Here is a 23,119-nt window from a genome sequence, read left to right as displayed (position 1 = left end):
GGAAGAAGCCACACCAAGCATATCCTCTGCTGAAACCCTCTGCAAACAGCACTAGGCAGCACTGGCTTGTCACTTCAGCAAACAAAGGCTCTTTCTGTTGCCTAAACTCCGGAATTAGCAAACTCTGATTTAGGTAAACGAGGTTGCGCACAGAGTTTAGGTCAAGCCCACCCATCCTCTCAAGTACCCACCATCTCAAGTCATCAAAACTGATGGATGAAAGGATTTCTATAATCAAGGGAGTCAACCTTGGGAAACAATCAACAGAAAATGAGAAGAATTATAAGAACTGAACTATGCAGAAAAAAGCCTCCAAGTGGAAGAGTTCTGGCCGCCAGAGGAGACAAGCCGATAAGGTGTTGTGATCCACAGAAAACCTGTTGTAAGTAGGACAAAGGCAACTGTGGTAATGGCAGATCTGGACCCCCAACTCCAATAGCTCCCCCCACCCCGAAGGAGGGTAAAGCCCCGCTTGGGGAGCGCGCGTGGCTGGTAACAGCCGTCAGCAGTGCTCGCTGAGGGCGCGCTGACCTGCCATGGGAGCCAGAAACTCGCAACCAGTCCTGTGTGCGAATGAAAATGAACACGCAGCGTCCCGTGGGCACGCAAGTTCTCCACTGTACATCGCGTATACCCTCCAGAAACTCGGTGTGCGTGTCAGGAGGGAAGGTCCCCCATGCACCCAGCACGGCAATAAGCCAGTGTCGGCTTTCTAAACCATCGTCTGGTTTGGAGAGTTTTCCTGGTTCCCATTTTCTGTAACATTTCCGATGAAGAGACACATCTTTGTTTCTTCAGACAGAAGCAGCACCTCCCACAGCACACTGAAATTCAACCTAGAAGCCCCAGTACAACAGCTGTTGACAGCACAAGCAACAAAGAGATAAAAATGGTGAAGACTCAGCATCTTGAGAAAGAGCAAAGGGGCGGGATGATAATGCTAACATTTTTAAAAATTTGAAGGTTTTTTATGAATGTATTGTTGGTTTTAAAATATAACTAACAGACTACAAGTTCCTCTACTTCAGTCTTTCTTTTGTAGGGTTTTACAAAGTACAAATCACCAGATCTTTGGTACTGCCTATGACTATGGAATACTGTTGGCACTATGCTCTCAAGCCCCACTGGGTGTCACATCACGAAAATGCGATCACACAGGAAAATGAAAGAAATTGAACAACTAAGGATAAACTAAGCACAGTACAGCTACAGTGATGACCACTGCAAAGGGTGCAATTTCTGGAAAAAAGTGCCTTTGCATCACTGTAAATTCAACCCACTCCTTGAGCCCTAGCTTAGCTTAATTGACCAACAAAACCCCAGACTGTATTGATGTGCATATTTTAAATCACTACAATTTCACATGTGCATAAGCGGGCACCTCATTTTACACTGGTCCATGACGAAAGACTGCATATACCCCACCCCAATATACACTACATATTTTTCTCTACAACCGACACAAGCAAGAATTACTTATGCACTTCAGGCATCTCCACAGTGATATGAACTATGTGAGGTCACCATTACATAAGCAACAGCAGAAGACAACTCTCTAAGGTAAAAGAATTTATTAAATCATTCACGTAAGAAAAGCCTGAAGATTTAGTAACAGTCCAAACAGACAGTGCAAGACAGATTCTGATAAACTCACTCACTTTCTATTTGCTCCCCTAAAAATAGAACCAGTTTCCACTCTTCCTCCGTGCTTTCCCCCACGAACATGTACTGCTGCGGGACATTCTGCATGCCACGTACCAACCAGGCTGCACGCAGGCTTGCTTCTGATATGACAAATCAAAATCAATACCTCAGGCTTTTATGGTAGATGATCTATTGTTTCACTGATTTGTAGGACAAATAACTTTTGACTTGTTTGTCTCTGTACACTGGAAAATCACGTGAACTAAACAAATTTCATTTAGTCACACAACTAAAAAAAAATCTACTGTTCATTTTTTTTTTTATTATGCTACTTAATCCAAATTGCTGTGTTCAAACATTCAGACACCTGCAAAAATACTCACATATTCTGCACCGGAAAGATCACATGACTTTAATAAGATAGAAAGCACATGCTAGGCTACTTCTGAAATGCATAAACTATAACTTACTCATTTCAGGTAAACAAAATGTAAACTACCCAAGAGATATAAATAATAATATATTTTTTAAAAGTACAACATTATTCCCACTGAAAAGTTGAAACGGAATTGGTGTTTAATCACTTGTCAGAGATTAAGCATCTATAACAAATTAAAAGAATACATCAATGATCCTTATTTGAGGAAAGAAATGAAGAAAAAAAAAGTAATACAATTCAGTAATGATTTATTTCTGATTTTATGAGGAAACTCAGAAGTTAGTTGATAGAATAAAGGAAGAAATTACAGGGGAAAAAAAACCATGCCCCAAACCTAAAACATGATTTCTAACTAGATCAAAATCACAGATAGTTATAAGGCAGAATCTACCTCGACAATAAAATCCTGAGGTAGACAGTATTTACTGAAACCAACTGAGATATACATAGAATGAAAGATATAGGAAGTTCTGAGTCTATTTGAATGTAATCTGTGGTGAAGCCAGTGGAGAGGAAAAAATCACCTGCACACAGATATGAAATTAAACCGGAGAAAGGTTCGAATCAGACTGCTGTCGTATCGCACAGACGGGCTGCCAGCATTTACGCTGCTGTAGGTTATGAATGCATTCTCAATTTACTTTTTGGTAACTGGACATCACTAGAGGATGAATCGGGGGAAAGACACAGGAAAAGAAAGCATGGATTCTAACTGTGAGGGTAAATAGCCACAGGAGCATATTGTCAAATGAAATTAATAATTCATAACAAAATATTAGCTGCTTAGGGGGTTCCGCTTTGCTTTCAAAGAGACTTGACTTTGCCTAACTGTGGTGCAGTGACCGAATATTCGGCCTCAGGCATGTAAGAGAATCTCTCACGGAAGAGTGGAATCACCGGGAAAAAATTTGACTTGTGGCAACATGGGAAGTGAAACCAAAGAGCAGCAGCGGTCTCTTTGAGACTCAGCAACCACCGCTAAATCTGTGATGTGTCTCGGTTCAAAGACAGGTGCTATGGCACTTTCAGAAACTAAGAGTGAAAAATAAGACAGAAAATGCTCATGACATGAGACAATATGTGCAGTTTAAGGAGTGAAGAAATGGCAAACTGTCTACCGTCACAATTTGTAGATGGCTCTTACACATTCAGGATTTGACTTTAAAGAACGGTAGGTACAGCTGCCAGTGAAAATCAGCGAGAGCCTTCACTATCAAGGCAGTTCTGAGAATATCGTCATCTCGGAGCAGATACCACAGCAAAAGCCTCCTCAGTGCAAAACCGTTTCCATCACAGGTACAAAATGCTAGTCTCACAGGCTTCTGGTTGAGCAATCTGGAGATACTCTGCTCAATTCGGAGTAGTTATGCCAAAATCCACCCGAGCTATTATATTGCGCCACTATAAAGTAAAACTGAACTGTATTGAACAGTCCAAGCCTGATCAAACCAGAAAAACAGATGGTTAAAGATTGTAATTTTGTACAGAGTAGCAGGTGACTTCCATTCATTCATGCAACAATCTTCCCATCAGTCCAATACAGACAATTTGATCAATACTTTGTGGCTTTGAAGAGGGAAAAGAAAAAGCCAGTGAACCCATCAGGAAGGTTGTTTCCTGGCTTCTCGTACAAGGGGCACTGCAAGGGAACACAGGAAGATGTTTCCACAAGGCAGAGTGGTGGGCAAGGACACCAGCAGTAGCAAAGAACAAAAAAAAAACAACCCCAAATTCATGAGGATTTCTAGGGAAACAGCGACCAAGTTTGTTATAACCCACGTTTCTACAGGTTCACCCTAATACGTGAACTGTATTTCCTTTACATACAAGCTATGGGGATGGTTACACATGAAAAATGGTATTTTTTTCTTTATCATTAAAAGCTGCTTCCTCAAAATCACCCCTGCTGGACAGTCACTTTGTCCCTGATCAAATGACACAGCTCATTATTTTCTGCAGAAGCGGCAGCCGTTTAGTGTTGAATTCATGCCTATCCTCTTGAAAACTTGCCAGACCTTTAAATACTGCAGACACCATTTGGGAATGAAGTATTTATTTCTTATCAACACTTATTGTTTAAATGGAGCAGTAATGTAAATGTATCATTCTCCCTATTAGCCTAAGGATGTGAGAAGTACATCTAGCAGGGGGGAGGGGAGTACTCATGATCTCTCAGGGACAAAGGCAACCCAGTTAAAACAAATAGACAGCCCAATGGCTTTAAAAAAAAAAAAAAGTGAGAGACTCTCAGATATGTGTGCGTAAATATTATTTGACTATTTGCAGTGTGAACTTCCACACATAATAATGACAATGATTAATGATAAGTCTTTGGTTTTATGTCAGGGCAGGAAGAAGTATTTATTTTTTTATTTAAACCCAAGAACTCAAAATGACAATATTACCCTCAAGGCCAAAGTTGAACACTTCTTTGTTGACATACTTGTATCTTAATAATTAAAAATAATGTATGCTTTTCCTCACCCCTACATTTCAGTGAATTTAATTATGTCCTTTTCAGTCTATACTGCTTCCGAAAATAGAACAGAGGTGGTCTAAAAAAAATTCATCTTATAGAAACAAAAGGATCTATTGCCAAACTTGAAAAACATGCCTTTGTTAAAGTCATAACTAAAATGAAACCTGAAAGCATACAATTTTAACCCCTGAAATTAACGGTATTTTTAGCAAACCTTGCATTTTTCAATTCTCTCCCTCAGGATCTCCAAGCATCCAGTGCCATCACTGAAAGGTGGGAAATAGTGACATCCATTTCGGAACATGAGGAGCCCAGAGATGCTCTCCGCTGGGTTACCACACATTGCATCCTCATACTTACAGGCACTGTCATTTGCAGCGCAGTTACCAACAAAAGCAGCTGTTTTCTCTCTTCCCTAAATCTTTACGGGGGTGTTACAAGCCATGCCTGCCTGGTTGGAAAGTGAGCAGTCGCAGGTGCAGCGCCAGTTTCTTTGCTGCCTGAGGAAATCCCCATCATTTCATTGTCTTTCTAACCTCACACTGGAAACTTCAAGAAGAGCCTGCAATTGAATATTTGACTGGGAAGCTTACTCTCATAACTCATTTTAAGCACACGGGGCAGACACAACAACTACTAATTCTTAGTTTTAATGGAATTCTTATTTCTTATTATTGTTAAACTCAAGAGAGCAGTCCACTTTAAATATTAGTCAATTCAGCAGCCTTTCAGAGGCAAAAAAAAAATATTCATTTACACTTCCACTAATTCCTTACAATAAAAATCCAATTAAAAAAAACACATACTGCTGTTTTGGGGGGTTCCATTTTGTTTTTTAAACAAATTGCAACTACAGGAATGAAAAATAATACTTTCCACCTCTAAAGATTAATTTGAACACTGGCATTTATTAGTTAATGCTTTCCAACACTCAGACACAGACAAGACGCCTGTAATTGCTAAGCACTGTTACTGCAAAGCAAATCTAGACAGGGTGCCTAAGAGATTTTACTGCCTTACCAATAAAACATTTAGACTGTAACTTTGTCCTCTACCCTTATTAAAGGGTGAGCATCTCGCTGTGCATACCACAGCCCGCCTGTCCCCTGCCAGCGCTGCGCGACCCACCGCCTCTTCCCTACCTGCTCTACTCACCTACCCGCGCATGAAGGCCAGGGTTTGGATCACCTCACACCCTGCCAGTCCTCACGCTACAGGTATTCCAGGGGATGGCTCTCTTCTCCTGCACTAGAAAACAGGCAGCCTGTGCGACTATGGAACATCACACCTTGTACAACCCATCAGGCTACGGTGTTGTCCGTCATCACAGCTGCTGTTGGCTCCTTGGGCTGCCCCCTCAAGGACTGCTGTGTGCCACAGCGGGTTTATTCAGTTACAACCCAACCACACCGCACTCCAATATGAAAGCGGCAACACTGCAAACGGGCAAAAGAAAGGGTCAGAAACAACTGCCCCCACAAGCCACATCAGTGCTTAGCCCGTATCATTTTCCTTAAGGCATGTTGAACCTCCCTTCCCACCCCGCCTTGCCTCCAGCTGAGAAGAATCCAGTGCACCCCAATACCACAGGTTTGGGTGTCTGTGCACAGGTGGCAGCAGCCAGCTGGGCAGGGCCACCATCACCCTCTCTGTGTGCCCCCCAGCAAAACTTCTGTGGGCTTCCCAACACCGAGCCCAGCCACACCAACCCCAGTCAGGATGCAGAGACAAAACTGGGTAGCACTGCATCCATGTGGAAAAAGGTTTCAACATAGTGATGAAAACACGATAAGCAAGTAGTAATGATTTCCTTACAGGTGAGCATCATACGCATGTTTGACAATTTTTCTAATTCCCCACATGCCTTCCCCAATAGCCACTACTAGAGACAAACAGGCTGCTAGAAGGGTCAGGAAGCCTCCAGAGTACAGGCTGCATGCAGACAGATGCAACTGTTTGGACCCGTGATTATAAAAGTTAGGAAATCTGCAGTTGCAAAACCTTCTGCAAAGTGCAAATTAAGAACTACAAAAAGGGAAAAGTGGATAGGGAATGCAAAATTGGAGAAAAAGCTAATTAAGAACCCCAGTTACTTCTCAAAAACCTTTTTTCCAGAAGTTGCCTCTAAGGAAAAAACAAACAAACAAACAAAAAAAAACCCACACTCCTCTTTTTTATTTTTTTAAACACTGAACCTTTTATATAAGCCTACAAAACAATAATTATTACAACAGTTGCAAATACATGCAAATACATTTTCATTTACGATTTACTGCTCTTTGCAGTACCAGAACTAGGAATCATCAATTAAAAGTTGCACACAGCAGCTTCAAAACAAACAGAAAATGACGATTCCCCATGCAACATCCACTCCAGCTACAGAACTCAATTTGCTACCAAATTCAGTGTCACCAGGCCTGAGTGTAATTCCTCAAGTCACAAACTGCTACAGGCACACAGCAGGGACAGAGAAAGAATATTCTTGCCCTCTTCCCTTGCAGTTACTGAGCACTACTGAAGATACAATACTGAGCTAAAGGGACCCCTTGGTCCTCAGTTATTCCTTCAGTCCTCTTCATGTTCTTATGTAATCTTCAGTAAAAAAATAAATCCAACACAAAAAAGCACTGCAATTAAGGATAAAAGCAGTCTAGCTTACTTCACTAGGAGCACTGACACAGAATACAGGACAAGATACACAGATTTTTGAAACACGCTATGTTAGCAAGAGCTGAAGTCTTAGAATAGCCTTTCTTTTGAGAGAGCAAGCACTGCTTCAGCCTGGAATTTTTACTTTCTGGGTAAGGTAAATCTCTGACATTAAATTATAAATTAAAAGTGCAGTCTACATCATTTCTTTTAGACATTCCTTTTAAGTTTATTTCCTTTTAAGTTTAATTCCTTTTAAGACATTATTTGCATATTTTAAAATGGGGAGATATATCCATGAACATAATATAGGGCCTAACCAATTTAAAAAAAAAAAAAAAAAAAAAAAAAAAAAGAGAGAGAGAAACAAAAAACTCTATACGTTTTAAATAAATAAAGTAAAAGCAACTGGATACAGTTTTTATTACTAGAGTGCCTTTCCATCACCTGAAGTGAACTAAATACTTGGGCAATCTTATGTAAGGCATTTTAACTGTGAGTCATCTGTAAGTATGCTCTTGCATACTAACTAAGCTGGAAACAGTTGGTACTTCATGCTGAGTGACACCCCTGTTTTGCTTAAATCTTCAGATTCCATCTTCACATGGTATTTCTGCTCATTTTAGAAACTGTATTACAGGTTGCCTATCTTTGCTTCTGTTTGCCTTTTTTATTCACCATTACTAACCTGCATTCAAATTTCAGGCAAACCTTTAAATCCAGGGGAAACACCAGTCTTGGTTCTCAGTGGGATTTCACCACAACCATAGAATCATCTTTCCTTCTTCTTCCAACCTCCTAATGCCTTGACAATACATCTGTGTACTAACTTCACTACAAAAAGACAGACATAAGATATACCTAGAAGGGCATTCTTCCACCATACCAGAAACAAAACTGGAAAATCTTGACCTATGCAAAGCTTACTAAAGGTAGCTTCCAAAAAGAAAAAAAATTCCATTGTGTTAAACCATCAAATGTTTTTCCTGCTCAAGTTTCCAACTACAAATTCACTGCATTATCAGAACACAAAACAAAAAAAAAACCACCCAACCTGTAAGGTCTTATTAATTCATTGGTCTTTCATTATTTTTGCCTGTACAAACAAATCACAATATGTAACAAACAACAAAAAAACCCATAACAACCGAATTCTGTTTCCACAGAATAGACATTTTTAACAGAATAAACATATTCAAGGAATTGCCCTCACTTGCAAAATCTCTTCCAATGTTTTCTATAATAATGGTAACATACTGAAGTTTAGGGAGGGAATCCATAGCTAACTACAATTTAGGAGTTTAGAGTGCAAATTAAGGGTTTAAATTACGCTCGCATTAAAAGCCTTTCTTTCTCATTGCATGTCTTCATGACTAAGGATGGTCATACACTGTCATAGCAAATGCAGCATGCTTTGACTCCTCATCCAGAAGGTATCTCGTGTTTATGTAACACAGCTTCAAATAAATATCATTTAAATAAGCACATAAATATTATACAGATGCTAAACTTCCCTTCAGGTTTTGTAATACATGGCTGGAGCAGTCTTACAGCTTATCCATTAACACTTAAAACTTGGGATAGTTCAACAGACAAATTAGTTACTGCTTCTGCTCACTTCAACAAAATAGTCTACTCAAATATAATTTTATGTGAGGATGCGTATGCTCCCACACTACTCAGTAAAAGAAGACTTAACACTTTCAAGTCTCTAGCATGTATGTTTTATAATTATTATTTGGCTATACAGTTCCTCAGAATAATTAATGTGTGTCCCCTGCCATTTTCCCCTTTAAGAATAGCTTCTCAAGAAGAACTTCTTCCCAGTCTTTTTATTCTGATATGCCATGAACCCAGGAACCATAACTTATACTATTTTCAATTAAATATTGAGTACAGACCAGCCACTCTTTCAAATCAACTAGGCAACCACAACTTAGAACTTCCAATTCAATACCTGCAATGTTTTTTTCCCCACTATGCTACTATTAACAGCGTCATATATTTTGTACAGAGCCTTTTCACATATTTCTGATAACGACCATTAAATAAGTTGCGAATAAAGTCACCTTCTTTTGTTCAGTCTTCTGTCCATTACACCTTGAATCTATGCACTGACTTCCAGTATACTCCCACATAGTGTCTGTACTATATGTCGTCATCTTCAATGGCATAGCTCTCCAAGTCTCTGCATTGTAAGTCATCACGAGTCCAGAGAAGCCCAGAATAGACCCCAAGACATCCTCTGTGTCCTTGGGCACGTTACTTAATTTCCACGTCCCTTCATCTCATCTCAAGTGTTTCTCCATCTGCCTGCGTGGAGTCTATGCTCTTTCAGGCAGGAACCGTGATTCATTGCGCTTTTGTACAGTAGGACAGTGGCATCCTCGCCTCAGCTGGGCCCCCCAGGCACTATGTAATACAATCAATAATAATAATTAATTTTGTCCCTTGTTTCCTCTTGCATCCAACAGCTGTGATCTTTCCTCTGATAACTGAATGCACATTGTAGCTCCTCAGGTTCTGTCTCACTACCCAAGCTATCTGTTCTTCCCCCTTCCTCAGGCCTACCTAGAACATCTTAGCAGGTTCACCAAGAAAGACGTAGTAATTGGTTCTCTTTCTTCAAATTCTACCCCAAAATTCATTTCCTTCAGATATATTTTCATTGCTAATCTAAGGCACTGTATGCTATTCCAAACCCACAGGTTAAGGAAGTAAGAGGTAAATAAGAAGTGTTTCAGAGTGAAAATACAAATGTCACCTGGAAAATTCTATTTTCCATATGTATATACGATCCCTTCTCAAACTAAGGGGTGACAAGAAGTACCAATCTGCACACAGGGCAGGTCCTTCACCACAGATTGGGACCTCTGACAACAGGTAAGTTATTTCAGTGGGTTCCTATTGACATTAAACAGGAAAATGCTCAGAAAAAAACATTCCTGTACTTTCATCCATACTCATACACACACCCCCACACATGCAGTCAAGAGTCCAACAAAGCCAGAGCTCTTTTGGCGAGCTAGACCTCAAATCAAAATTAGTGTTTTCTGCCAGCACCAGGCATCAACAGTTTCTTTGTGTCAGTCAAATCCTGCAGCACCTATTGCCAGATGGAAAACACGAGGTTCCACCATGTAACCATCCCTAACATGACTTTTTAAGAGCTCCCCTTATGGATGCCTCTCTCAGAGCTGAGATGTGAAGGTGGAGAAATCACAGGCAACTTGTGCCATTTTAAGCAAGTACATACACCACATTTTGAGCAAAACCAAGTAAAATGTGGGTTAAAGCACAGGCAGGTTATCTACACTGGCACGTCACATCACTACCACTTGGCTGCTGCACCAAGGCATCGCCACAGAACAAACATTAAAACATCTTACCAAGATGTTAATGTCTTAGTATCATGCCTAGCGCTGAAACAGTGCCAAAAGACAGACAGATTTGTTGTAACTTGCCTGACAGTTTCAGGACCCCATCCTCAATCAGGAAACACTGACAAAATATCCTTGGTATAGAGATCAAACCGTAAGACTTTCCTGTCTGCAGGTTAAAAGTCAGATTGTGACAACTCATGACCTGGGCTTACACCGCTCACACAATGGAGGAAAAATCAGCTTTGCAAAGACAAAGCGATTACTTCTGTGCAACTATCCAAAGACTCCAAATATTTCTTTGTGAAAAGCTCTTCAACATTTATTTCTCTCAAACCGAAACTGACTTTTTAACATTTCAAGTTTTACATCTTATTTACAGAGGTTTGCAAAAAGACTTCTTGTTCATTGGGACCATCAAATTAACTGTGCTTTTTAATCACTCTGACAGTGATAAAAGATTTTACATACAATACAATCTACAGGGTCTTTCATATAATATTCTTCTCCTTGCTTTGAACTCTCCACTGAAGTGATTTATATAGCAGTTAGGTACCGTTCTTAAAAAATTATTTTATTTTACTTTAAAAGAGCATAATACAGCTTTACATCCTCTATAAAGAATGAGCACAACCAGACTAGGGGAGAGGGAGAGGAATGAAAAAAGCATCCTTTAACATTAGAATTCCCAAAGAGGTTTTAAGGTAGCTTCCTAATGAGAAATAAATATTTGTATTTATTTCTCATGTTGTTTCTGGAAAATAATAATAAAAAAACCAAAACGTGTCAAAAGGTCTTGTAATTCACTACCCAATGTCCAGTGTTGGAATAAGAATGAATTCAACTGACTGAACTGGAATTCAGATCCTGCAAGACTAATCACTGACTGTTTAAAATCTGAACGTGAACAACTTTTCTTTGTGAAGTTTTTCTGAAAGGATAGTTTTGTTCATTATGGAAAAATCCTGCAGTCATGGTACATAGTTCAGTTCATGCTGTCTTGCCCAGACTAATATAGGTTCTAAAACTATTGACAAGCCCAGAGGTGAGACAGGCTGAACTCAAGGGATTACTTTTTTTTTTTTTTTTAACTCTCTAGGTGGACAAACACTGGAATAAATTACCCCAAGATGCCGTGGACTCTGCATCTGTGGAGATGTTTAAAAGTTAGATATACTAGGTGATCTCAAGAGGTGCCTTCCAACCTTAAAGATTCTGTGGGAAATCCAAAAAAGTGCCAAGTGTTGCATTAATAATAATTTTAACTATTCAGACTGCATTAATCACCAAGAAAACCCTGGTTCAATTAAAACACCTGCTCAGTGCCCAGGAACAGCTAAAAATCAGCAGGAGAACTATAACAATTATAATTAATTTCAGCTTTGCATTTTTGATCAATCAGTCTCCAGGCAATTTACAGCGAGAGGAATGCAACTTCATCTGCACATTATAGATGGAAATCTGGGTATGAATACACACACTGATGCACGTTTTAACAAATCCAGTTTTAGCAGCAGAAGTAGAAGATACAGTGATAGCGGGTCTTCAGATCAGCTGAGGGTTTTTTATACCTAAAGAGGGATCTGAGGGCTGTTTTATTTTCCAGCACCACTGTACTTAAGCCTCCTCTTCAGAGGATGAACTTCCAGAAACCAGAAGCCACATCTCCTTTGCCAATGTGCTGTTATCTAGACCACAGTCTCTCCCTAGTAATAAAAACATATGTAGTGATAGGACCCTCATTATCTTCACTTACAATTACCAATATAGTCGTGGAAAGGCTTTCTACAGAGATTCTTAACCAAATGTCAGGATAGAGGGGCAAGAGTTAATCAAAGATTAAACTGGTGAAATGTTTCAGAGGTCCCAAATTCCTTAAGCAACAAGTAGCCTGAATTCATAATACTTGTTCCACAACTGACCTTTATGACCCCCTCCAACTAAACAAAGTGGTACCTAATTTTTCACAGTTGCCTGGACTCCAGTATCTTGCAAGCCCTCCCATCAGATTTTCCTCCACCTGATCCAAAGAAAAAGCTAAACCAGAGAGAAAAATGAATACCAGAATATTTGTTGTTTAAAAATCAATCCATATTCAAGTTAATTAGTTAGGAGCAATCATAAATCATGACATTTCTCGTGGTGTACAATCCTCTTCCAGAAACAAAAAAAATAAAATAAAAAATCCCCCCAAACCAAAACCAAGCAACCAAAACTTTTCAATCTTTGTCTTTCAAGCTCCAAGGCTAAAATTGCATGACTCATCTCCTTTGTTTATCCTGGTTTGCCAACAAAACCATGCCAGCTGAGCTGTGCAACTAATGCATTGAAATGCACCAGTACAACGCAACACAATTTCTAATGCCCAAATTTTCCAAAGGGGAAAAAAAAAGAAAGAAAAAAAAAAAAGAGAGAGAGAAAAAAAAATAAAAGAGAAAAAAGGTCATTACAAACTTTGCAGAAGTAACATAACATGCTGTTAAAAAAACAAACCAAACAAAACAAAACCAAAAAAAACCCCAAACCCCACCCAACAAAACAGAAAAGAAAAAAAAAACAACCAACCCCCCCCCCACAGAAACACAACACAACACAACCTAAAAATAAACCTCCATAAGAAGAGTCTTCAAATTAAAACAATACTGGAGAGGAAGGTTCAACACTGCAAGCTGTAGCCCAGTTTCATAGATGTCATGTTGATTAATCTGATGGGAATGATACTTCTATCAGCTAATCTTTAATAATACTCTGTTTGTCCCCTGGATCACCTCCAAATCTCATAACAGCAGCTTCTCTCAACCTCCAGAGTCAGTTCATGAGCATCACACTGTGATGCACCAATTACAATGATACTTTCAATTGACACATCCCTGAATTCCAAAAGATCACGATGGACTTTGCACACATTTCAGCTACAAAGACCTCCTCTCTGTGATTATTAACGTCCTGCAGCATTGGGCTAATCACGATACACTGGGGTTTGCATCCTGTTTGCCTCTACTACTTGTTAAATACTTTCTGAACACACAGCACATAACAATCCAATCCTTGGCACAATGACTGAATCTGAAAATATAACACACAAACAACAGCTAAGAGAGCTATCACCTCTGGTTAGGGTATTAGAATGCTATTGAACTAACAGAAGTTACAAAACCAAAACCTAGTCAATTCTAATATTGCTAACGGACTGTACTTTCTCATTTGAATTCTCTTACACATCCAATGAAAGAAATAGTCCCTGAACACCGGGAGGTGTGAATCTTCTGTTAGCACTTAAGTAGAATGTTCGCATTTCCAGCTGAACGCACCAAAAAATTATCAGGTGCAAGGAGAGAACTGCATTCCATAGACCACTGAGGGTCTGACAGGAGAAAAACCACCCATTCCAGACCAGCTTTCTCTTACTGCTGAGAAATTTGAAGCTAGTGCAATGAAAGGCCAATGGGGAATTAATTTCTCCTGGAAGTCAGCACCAAGCCTGGGTAGCCCATTTCTGACCTGTTTTCTACCTTTCCAGGTTGACTGACCTGATGGAAATCTCTTCTGCAGCATGGTTTCCCTGGCCTCACAAGGAGTGGAACGAACGGGTGTTTCAGGCTGCCTTCCAGAATAGAAGTCTTCGAGTCCACCCTGATTCTTTTATCTTCTCTGACCCAAACCTTACTATAGCTTTCAGCAGCACGTTTGCAGTCTTAAAAAAAAATGTATTTATTTATGATTTTGCTGTACTGTATCTCCTTACTGAGGAACACAAATTACAGACTAGAGCTTGCTTTCCACCTTGAGGAAAAAAATAAATAAAAATAATAAAAAAGAAAACCAAACAGAATCTCACAGGACAAAGAAAAAGTATGGCTAATGCTTGCCTGAATTTAAAAAAAAAAAACACAAAAAAACGTGCAGAGGTTGACCGCAAAGAACCAAACCAAAAGGTCACAAGAATCTTCAAAAACAAAAAGTATTAAGTAATACATAAAAAGCAGTTTCCTGTTCTCCCCTATAATAAATATTACAATGTTAAAATCTTTCAAAATATTTTTTTATCCTTAGCCAAAGAAAAAGTGTGATAAACTATGGTTTTTTAAATCATAAAACTACCATGAGTTTAATATTTTTACAATGCTCTTATCTCTTCAGGGTATAAAATCTTTAATATGAAAAACTATTTGAATTATATATTTAGAATACTAAATCCAAATCAAGAAATACATTACCATTCACTTCAGCAAGAGTCGGACCAAAAGGACAAAACGATATATACCAGTGGGTTAGTTTTAAAAGAGGACGAGAGGTTGTTCATACATTGTTCAATTTTTCTCAACATCATCTTCAATAAGGCAAAAGACTACCATTTAGGGCTTTCCCCTCCAGTTCTTCATAAAGAAAGAGAGATGCGGTTTTCAAAGAATTTAGGAGTTTGAAAATTTGTTTCAATTCCAGGTATGGGTTAGTTTAGACACACACACCAAAAAAACCCCACACCAAAACCCAACAAACCAGACATGAACAAACCCCTACAAGGTACAGAATAACCATGAATCAGCCACAAGAAAAACAGAAGAGAAAAGCAAATAATGTACACTTTCAAGTGTACAATCTATGATTTTCCTTCTTTACTCTGCTTCAAATTAACTCCTGCATTTAAGGAGAAAAAAACAAAACAACAACAACAAAAAAAAACCCAAAAAACCACAGCAGCAAGTGCTATACAACGTTTTAAGCAAACACAGTGATGAGCCCACATACTCATTTGTAATAATTCATTTCCAATAATAGTGAAGTCTCTGGATAACTGGAAAACAATGACTACTCTAGAATAAAACATATGCAAGCGTGCACTGAAGGTTTGGTTCTGTGTATGGAAAATCCAGTAAGTATGAAGAGAAACTTACAGACTATTTCAGCAGGACATAATCTGGAAAAGGACCGTTACCAGATACTGCCATGCCAATGATGTGTAACCAAAAGCCAGTTGAAGATCTTCCCATTTAAGCCTCTCAGTTTTACTGGAAGCCAGGAGTTGAAGTGCTAGGCGAGGCAAAGTAGCAAAATGCAAGTAGAAGGTAAAGACCTGAATTTTTCTATGCCTTTATGTTTTCTTATATGTTCTGCTGCATTCCAAGTGCGAGGTGAATTATCCTGATAAACTCAGAAAACTAGCAGACCTGCGTTGCTATTTACCTGCTCTCTACAATGAGCCTGAAAGTGTGCATCATTTTCAGTATTTCCCCATTGCCATAGTTAACACAAGGCTGAAAGAGCAGCACTGCACAGCGAGAGCTCAGTTCCATCAAGTACTGATATTCCCAAAATCAGCTTCAGCTAGGCTTGCAGACACAAAACAAAATCAAAGAGATTAAGATGTTACGGAAACTTTGTGACAAGATCATTTCTTACCTTGAAGTGTAATTAAAACTTCCTTCAATAACAAAAGCAATTGTACTCACCAAAAAGCTTCAAGACAAGTCTCCCAGTCTCACAATAGAGACCAAGAAAAAAGGATTTTTAAAAAAGATATAACATATAAAATATAAAAGAGTAAAAGAAATAGGAAAAATAAGTGTTTTGCATGTATCAAGCACTTAAAAAGCAGTACTCTCCCACAGCACATGAGACTTCCTGAGTAAACTAAACACTATACGTAACCTCAAGTCCAAATTAGAGCTGACCTTGGGTTCCACGGTTGACATAATAAAATTTATGCTGGCCACAGAAAAAGCGCATTGCTAACACAAATTACAAATGCTATTCTGCAAGAACGACATTTAGTTTCTTAACCAAGACTTTGAGGAGATTTGTAGAATAAGAAAAAACTCGAGCTTTCTTCTCAGAAAAGAAGAACGTAGGACAGGTTATTACCCTTACTGAATTGGACAAGATGGCACGTCGGTGTGGCAGAGTTAGAAGAGCTTACCAATAATTAGATGTAAAAATTTTGAAAGACAGTTAGCAATGTGTACACATCATTAAACTAACTGTGTAAAGGCCAGTTCACACATTTTTGGTGTGTAAGCATTTGATTAATATTAATAAATATTAATCATGCTTAAAATGGCAGACAAGGCTACGCATTTGACACATTTAGGCCATTATATACAATGGCACATAATGCTGTGAGTGTATCATTCAGCTCTGGTTACAGTCTAGAGGACATTTAACATTAACGTCAGTGACAACAGAACCAGACATAAAAAACATACATGGCCATACAGAGACCCTTGCAGTCACGGACCAGAAAATTGATTCATGAAATGTTTAGCAGATCCAGAGAAGATTATTCTGCTAGCCATTATACTAAAATCAATTAATTTACATTCAGATTGCAATATAGTTTAAGCAATAGGTAAGAGAGCCAGGTTTTTACTTGAAACAGCCTTTGTAATACAGGACTTGTTTTTAGGCTTCTGGCCAAAAAAAAAAAAAAAAAAAAAGAAAGAAAAGTATTTGTACCATAAGTATTTTCTTCTAGCCTTTTGCTAATAAAATAGTGCTTAACAACCTGTTATACCAACTTGCCTGTGTTAGGTATTTCTTTCATTTAAACAATTTATTCCTCAGGCAGGGAAAATGAGATCCAGCTAGAGATTTTGAAAATATAAGGATTTTCTTCAGCCGATTACTCTGTTTATACAGTAAAGCTGCAAACCCATTTCACTCTCAGAACTCCTCGCCTCTCTGCCCCCCAATAAAACAAACCACTAGGGTATACCCACTAGTAGCAAACTGGAACTTTTGAGTAAGAACTTACTAGAACAACATGCGCTTCCCAAGCCCTAGATGTGGTTCCAATTGTCAGACTGTAATTCTGTAACAGACACAAATCATCATAAAAACCCTCACTCATCAACAGGAAGTCACACAGGTACATAACAAAGAAGTAATTTTGTTAGCATTCACACTCCCTCCCAGTTCACTACGCAATTAAACTCGTGCTTTCGTTGAAGGTGTGTTCCGACCCGTGTCAGTTTACTCTGTTGGTAAATCCAGAAGTGCAGCAAGGCCTCCCAATGTAAACTGCAATGCAAATGCCATGCATGGAAACAAACCTCCCCCAGCAAGTTCTGAAGGTTGAGCACGTCTCACACACTATACTAATTGGATTACTCCACAGGATTACAGCTTCAGAAAACTGATCTAGTAACTCTCACCTAGAGGTTTTCTCAGAGTTACCTCTGTGGAGGGGGCCAAACAATTCCTTAAGCCAGGCACAGGACCTCTGCAGAGAGGTGATTTACCAAGCCTGGGGTGCAACCCCCAAAACCAACCAGTTTGGAAGGGAAGAATATTGTCACTGATGCTCTTTCATCTTTGCAGCTGCCAAGTGAAAAATAAACTATAGAACATAAAGCAGAATAAAAAAGGGGATAAAACAGAAAGTGTCTAATTTTGCTTCACTAACAGATTTATAATACAAGAAGAAATTCAGAGACTTCAGCTGCAATTGCAGCTGACATACAAATTATAAGCTAGAATTCAACTAGAAATTTCAAAATAAAAAAGCACTACATTACTTCTGACAGAATCAGAATAAAGTGATGCCTGTAACATTATCAATAAAATATGTCAACACTGCAGCTTAATATACCTTTAAACCACATAAGTTTAATTTTCAGTAGATAAAACCAGATATGAAAATCCCTTAATCAGAAGGGGGGGGAAAAACCAAAACAAACCTACATTCTCAGTGGACAGTAGTCAATAAATAGGTGTCAATATTTCAGTATTTAAAAATGCAGGTATACAGCTTTTACTGAACTGAACCACACATTCCACCTAGAAAAATACACTTCCATTCACCTTTAGGAACATGAAAATCTAATTCTCACTCCCTAATTACTCATTTTTCTCCTCCAATTCCATGGAAAATGGAAGTGTTTCTTTTTGAGTCTAAACTCAGTCATATTACACTTCCTATGCAAAAGCATCTATTTTATTTTGGAGACAAGCCAGGCAACAAGCTACACCTCTCAAGAGGATGACAAAGCTCACCTATGAGATCTGACATCCCTCCCTCCTACGCTCATTCCCTCTCCCTTTCTAGATAAATTCCATCCATTTGAAATCAAGGATTTTGGAGTCCTTCAGCTTGATAAGCTGAAGCTTTCCAGAGGTCAAGCACACAAAGAATGAGAAAGAAAACGCACACAAACCACACATCAGTACAAACGATGTGGAGAAACACATATGTCTGAAGTTCTCAAGATAACCTCTCTCCTTCCTAGTAAAATTGATGGGACATTTTTAACACACTTATCTCTTGTTCTGAGAGAGGAAAAAAGAAGAAAACCTTGACCTTACCATTTGTCAGACAAAGAGAGAAGTTGAAAAGAAAAACAGAAATAAAATAAGAATAATAAAAAAAATCCCAAATGTGAGAGCCCCCTTCAGAAAAATATCCTTTTACCAATCTGAATGACAACCGCAAGTTCTGCCACAGGCTTAGGTTGAAGCTCTGTCAAACTTTAAATCAGGAAGAGCCATCAATACCAAAAGACAAGGATCTCAGTGGCTGTGACAAGAAAAAGGATGAAGGAGAAAGGTTAAACAACAGGGTTTAGACTTCGATGTTGAAAGTCCAAAGAAAAGCAACTTCAAATGAACCGGCAGATAACATACAGCATAAATACAGTACTCTTCTTGTATGAGATGCTGCTGACAGATTTCAGAAATGGACCTGGTGACATAACATTGGAAGTACTATTTGTGCAACAGCATTTCTTCGACAGGATTTCCGGAACCTTCTCATACCAAAACTAAACTTACAGGATGTTTCTACAAGACCTGGTCACTCAAAATGGAGATCAGGCCTTCACTGATGATTTCTTTTGCAATCCTTTCTTTTTGCAAACTTTATGAATCTTCTTCCATCAAAACACCAGTATCAATAATAGTAACTTTTAAAATTCATATTCACTGTATCAGACATATTAAAAGTGATTAGAGAGCAAGTAATGGCTGGCATACTTGAACAAGCAGTCAGACTATCATGCTAAGACCTGCTCAAGAACATCTTGGTAAGCGAATCATTAATTCACAAGCACACCCTACAGAAATTCAGTCAACAGTGATGGAACACCCATGACATTTGAGAAATTTTCTGCACTGACCTATGCAGCTATCACCCTCCTGCAATTACTAAGTACCAGACTAGTGCTTTTTTGCTCATAAGCTCTTCTGAAGGACTTGCTACGTAATTCCAAGACTCCAAGAAACTAATCAAGACTTCTTGCGTACACACCAATAAATACAACTCTTACCCCTGTTATCCATACTATTCCAGCACTGTGTTTAAATGTGATGGTACTGCTTCATGGATTCTTTGCCTCAATCACACTTCAGCAATGTTATCTAACATTTCTGGTCCTGAGAATTCATAGTGTTATTTACAGACTCATCTCAATCAGTTCCTTTATTAGGAGAGTTAGATCTCTTCAGCCACACTTGCCATGATAGTTTTCATGAATGAACCATTTCACATCTGGATGAGTGTGGTTCCTTCAGCTGTCTACCGGTATGTGCCAAATCCTGAAACAAGTCTTTGCCTTCTGTGTCAACTTAGGCAGAAGAAAAACCCCAACCCAAGATTTATTTAATACAAGCTTTTAAAAAAGAAGGTTAATCCAACTCTTTAGCAATGAAGGGCTATTAAATTACTTGTAACACCAGAAGACAGGTTTTCTCCATCCCCATTTTATTTTTACTAAATCTTTCCCCACAACACATTGTGAATTTTGGGGGGTTTACTTTTCTGTTGCATGGAAAAGTGGATATGCATTCGATCTCCCTGGTACTTGCAACAAGGCTGCATAAATGCACGTAACTGCCTATGCATTAGCATTGCAAAATCTACTTTGTAAATGCAGAAAATAGAAATATGAAGTCACATGATTGATGCTTATTTTCAGTCTAGCCCTCAGTGCTAGAATCACACAGCATTCTCATGACTGTTGTAGGGCTACAGATATTTAGGTAGCTGCTGTCATCATTGAAACCAGATACTTTATCAAAGACTGCTTCAGGATGAAGGTCATGTGGCCGTACAGAGAGGTTTAATCATCTAGCTTGCGCCTAGCAAACTTCTGCTTATAAGAAATTATATTCTATATAAGTTATAGAAATTATTCTGCTTTACAACTAGAAAACAAACACACCATAAGTGATTTTAAAATTTATCAGTATGGCTACATTCCTGACCCACAAAGAGGATCAATTATCAGTAACTGTGTTGCCAAACTCCTGAATTACCAAACTCTGATTTAGTGTTTAACTACATGTTAAACAAGAGTAAGTGCACAAAGTTCCTGTCAAGCTGACCCACCCACTGAGGTCATCAAAACTGATGGATGAAAGGATTTCTATAATCAAGGGAGTCAACCCTGGGAAACAAAGAGCAGATAAGGAGAACACCCTTATGTAAATTATGCAGAAAGAAGCCTCCAAGCGGAAGAGTTCTGGCCGCCAGAGGAGACAAGCCGATAAGGTGTTGTGATCCACAGAAAACCTGTTGTAAGTAGGACAAAGGCAACTGTGGTAATGGCAGATCTGGACCCCCAACTCCAATAGCTCCCCCCACCCCGAAGGAGGGTAAAGCCCCACTTGGGGAGCGCGCGTGGCTGGTAACAGCCGTCAGCAGTGCTCGCTGAGGGCGCGCTGACCTGCCATGGGAGCCAGAAACTCGCAACCAGTCCTGTGTGCGAATGAAAACGAACACGCAGCGTCCCGTGGGCACGCAAGTTCTCCACTGTACATCGCGTATACCCTCCAGAAACTCGGTGTGCGTGTCAGGAGGGAAGGTCCCCCATGCACCCAGCACGGCAATAAGCCAGTGTCGGCTTTCTAAACCATCGTCTGGTTTGGAGAGTTTTCCTGGTTCCCATTTTCTGTAACAAATGCATCCATGTACCCAGTAGTTCACTAAGCCTTAAGCAGATCTACCCAATTACCCAGGATTACTTTGAACACTCTTTAAAATCCATTCATTCCTCCACCTAAATTCCTATATAAGGAATTCTACTTGGCCATCACAGGAATGGAAGATGCTCATACACCAAGGGAAATTAGCTGGCATAATCAGCAAAGGAATATACCTTCCTCTTTTGCCATTTTTCTTTTATGAAAGAATACACCCCACACAGAGCCCAGGCAGTCACGTTTTCCAGCTCTGCCTGCCCTGCAAGGAAGAAATACAGGTATAAGAGACAGCCATTTCTGGCTTGATTCCACTAATATAACTCCACTGTCTGGCAATCCCCAGGTAAACTCACAGGCAGCCAATGAAAATTTTGTGTTGCTTCCTCCCATCATTCCTCCAAAAAAAGGATTTAAGCAGGGACATTCTTCACATTCAGTGCACTCAGTTTTCACAGCAGGATTCCAGAGTTTTCACAGATGCAGAGAAGCAAAACATGCCAGTATTCAGCATTTGGTTCTGCCAACTAATATCCATCAGGTATTATTTCCCACAGTCGAGTAAAAAACAATCAGGTAACAGACATAAGTTGTTGTATAGCACTAATTACTCTGAAATCCTCTGGGAAGCTGCCTCATAAAATGTAGTGATCTTATTACTCCTTTGTGGTCCTATAGTGTTTAGAATATGAATGAAACCAAATCAACAAAGAAACTGTCCTGCACTAAAACATCTTCCATGTTAAAAATTAACTGATCCATGCGCCTTTCAGAGTGATACCTCGTCAAATTTTGCCAAAGTCCCTCTGGGAAGTCTACTGCATTACTAGGTAACATTAGATTTCCAATTTTCTTCAAGCAGTAGTAATTAGAAGGAAGTCATTCCTGACCCTGATAAACATTGAAGTACATCCCAACACTAAAAGAGTGAGCCCATCTTTTTATTTAAAATTTAATGCAGCTGCTAGTGTGAATGCTCCTCTCAACACAGTATTACTGTAAAGCTGACCATTACAGCATTACATTGAAACAGAAATTGTGACTATCAAATAAGTTAATATAGCTCATATTATGTCATCTTACCTGTCACATCTTTCACTTGCCATACAGTAGGCACATAGGTACCAGTTTGGTTTTATTAAGCACTTCTGAAAAGCTAAGCTAAGCAAAGCTTCTGCTGAATTGCAGTACACGCCTCAAATATACATTTGTTCAAATCTACAGCTGAGTAACTTATCATCAGAATCTAGACATAGCAACATATATGAAGAGTGTAAACCCTTCACCTGACAAGTTACACCACCATTATTATGTAAAAAATGACAAAGACAAGCAAGAGCTCTTTCGTAAGTAAATACATAACTAGTTAATGAATCTCACGCCTATTAACAAGGGAGCGCAGCATAAAACTACACTGCAGGAAAAGCACATGGGAGTTCCTGCTAGTCTTTGTTAGGAAACTGGGGTGACCTTCACTGCGCTGCTGCTGCAGGCAGTGGCTGCCCTCAGGTGCTCTATTTGTTACAATAGAGAACAAAGAAATATCACTGCTGTGCCCCTGATGGGCGCAGAGCATTGCAGTGAGCTCTGCATTGCTGTGGTTGCCTTTAAAAGGCT

General features: G+C 39.2%; 2 protein-coding genes across 7 annotated transcripts in view; both read right to left on the bottom strand.

Moving 5' to 3' along the window:
* The window catches only part of MTR (5-methyltetrahydrofolate-homocysteine methyltransferase), a 123,942-nt gene that overhangs the window by 7,331 nt on the left and 93,492 nt on the right, over positions 1-23,119 (bottom strand). For all 5 annotated transcript variants that reach the window (XR_013928422.1, XR_013928423.1, XR_013928424.1 and 2 more), the window contains one exon: positions 1-23,119. This exon is cut by the window's left edge and continues 7,331 nt beyond it; it is cut by the window's right edge and continues 38,019 nt beyond it. The gene's annotated coding sequence lies outside the window, so the exon portion shown is untranslated.
* Positions 1-23,119, bottom strand: part of RYR2 (ryanodine receptor 2) — a 455,638-nt gene that overhangs the window by 424,858 nt on the left and 7,661 nt on the right. The gene's annotated exons all lie outside the window — the stretch shown is intronic.

Source organism: Falco punctatus (genome assembly GCF_963210335.1).
Source record: "Falco punctatus genome assembly, chromosome: 5".
NCBI classification, from domain to species: Eukaryota; Metazoa; Chordata; class Aves; order Falconiformes; family Falconidae; genus Falco; species Falco punctatus.
The sequence above is the reverse complement of the archived record's forward strand: the minus strand, read 5'-3'. Positions and strand labels throughout refer to the sequence as shown.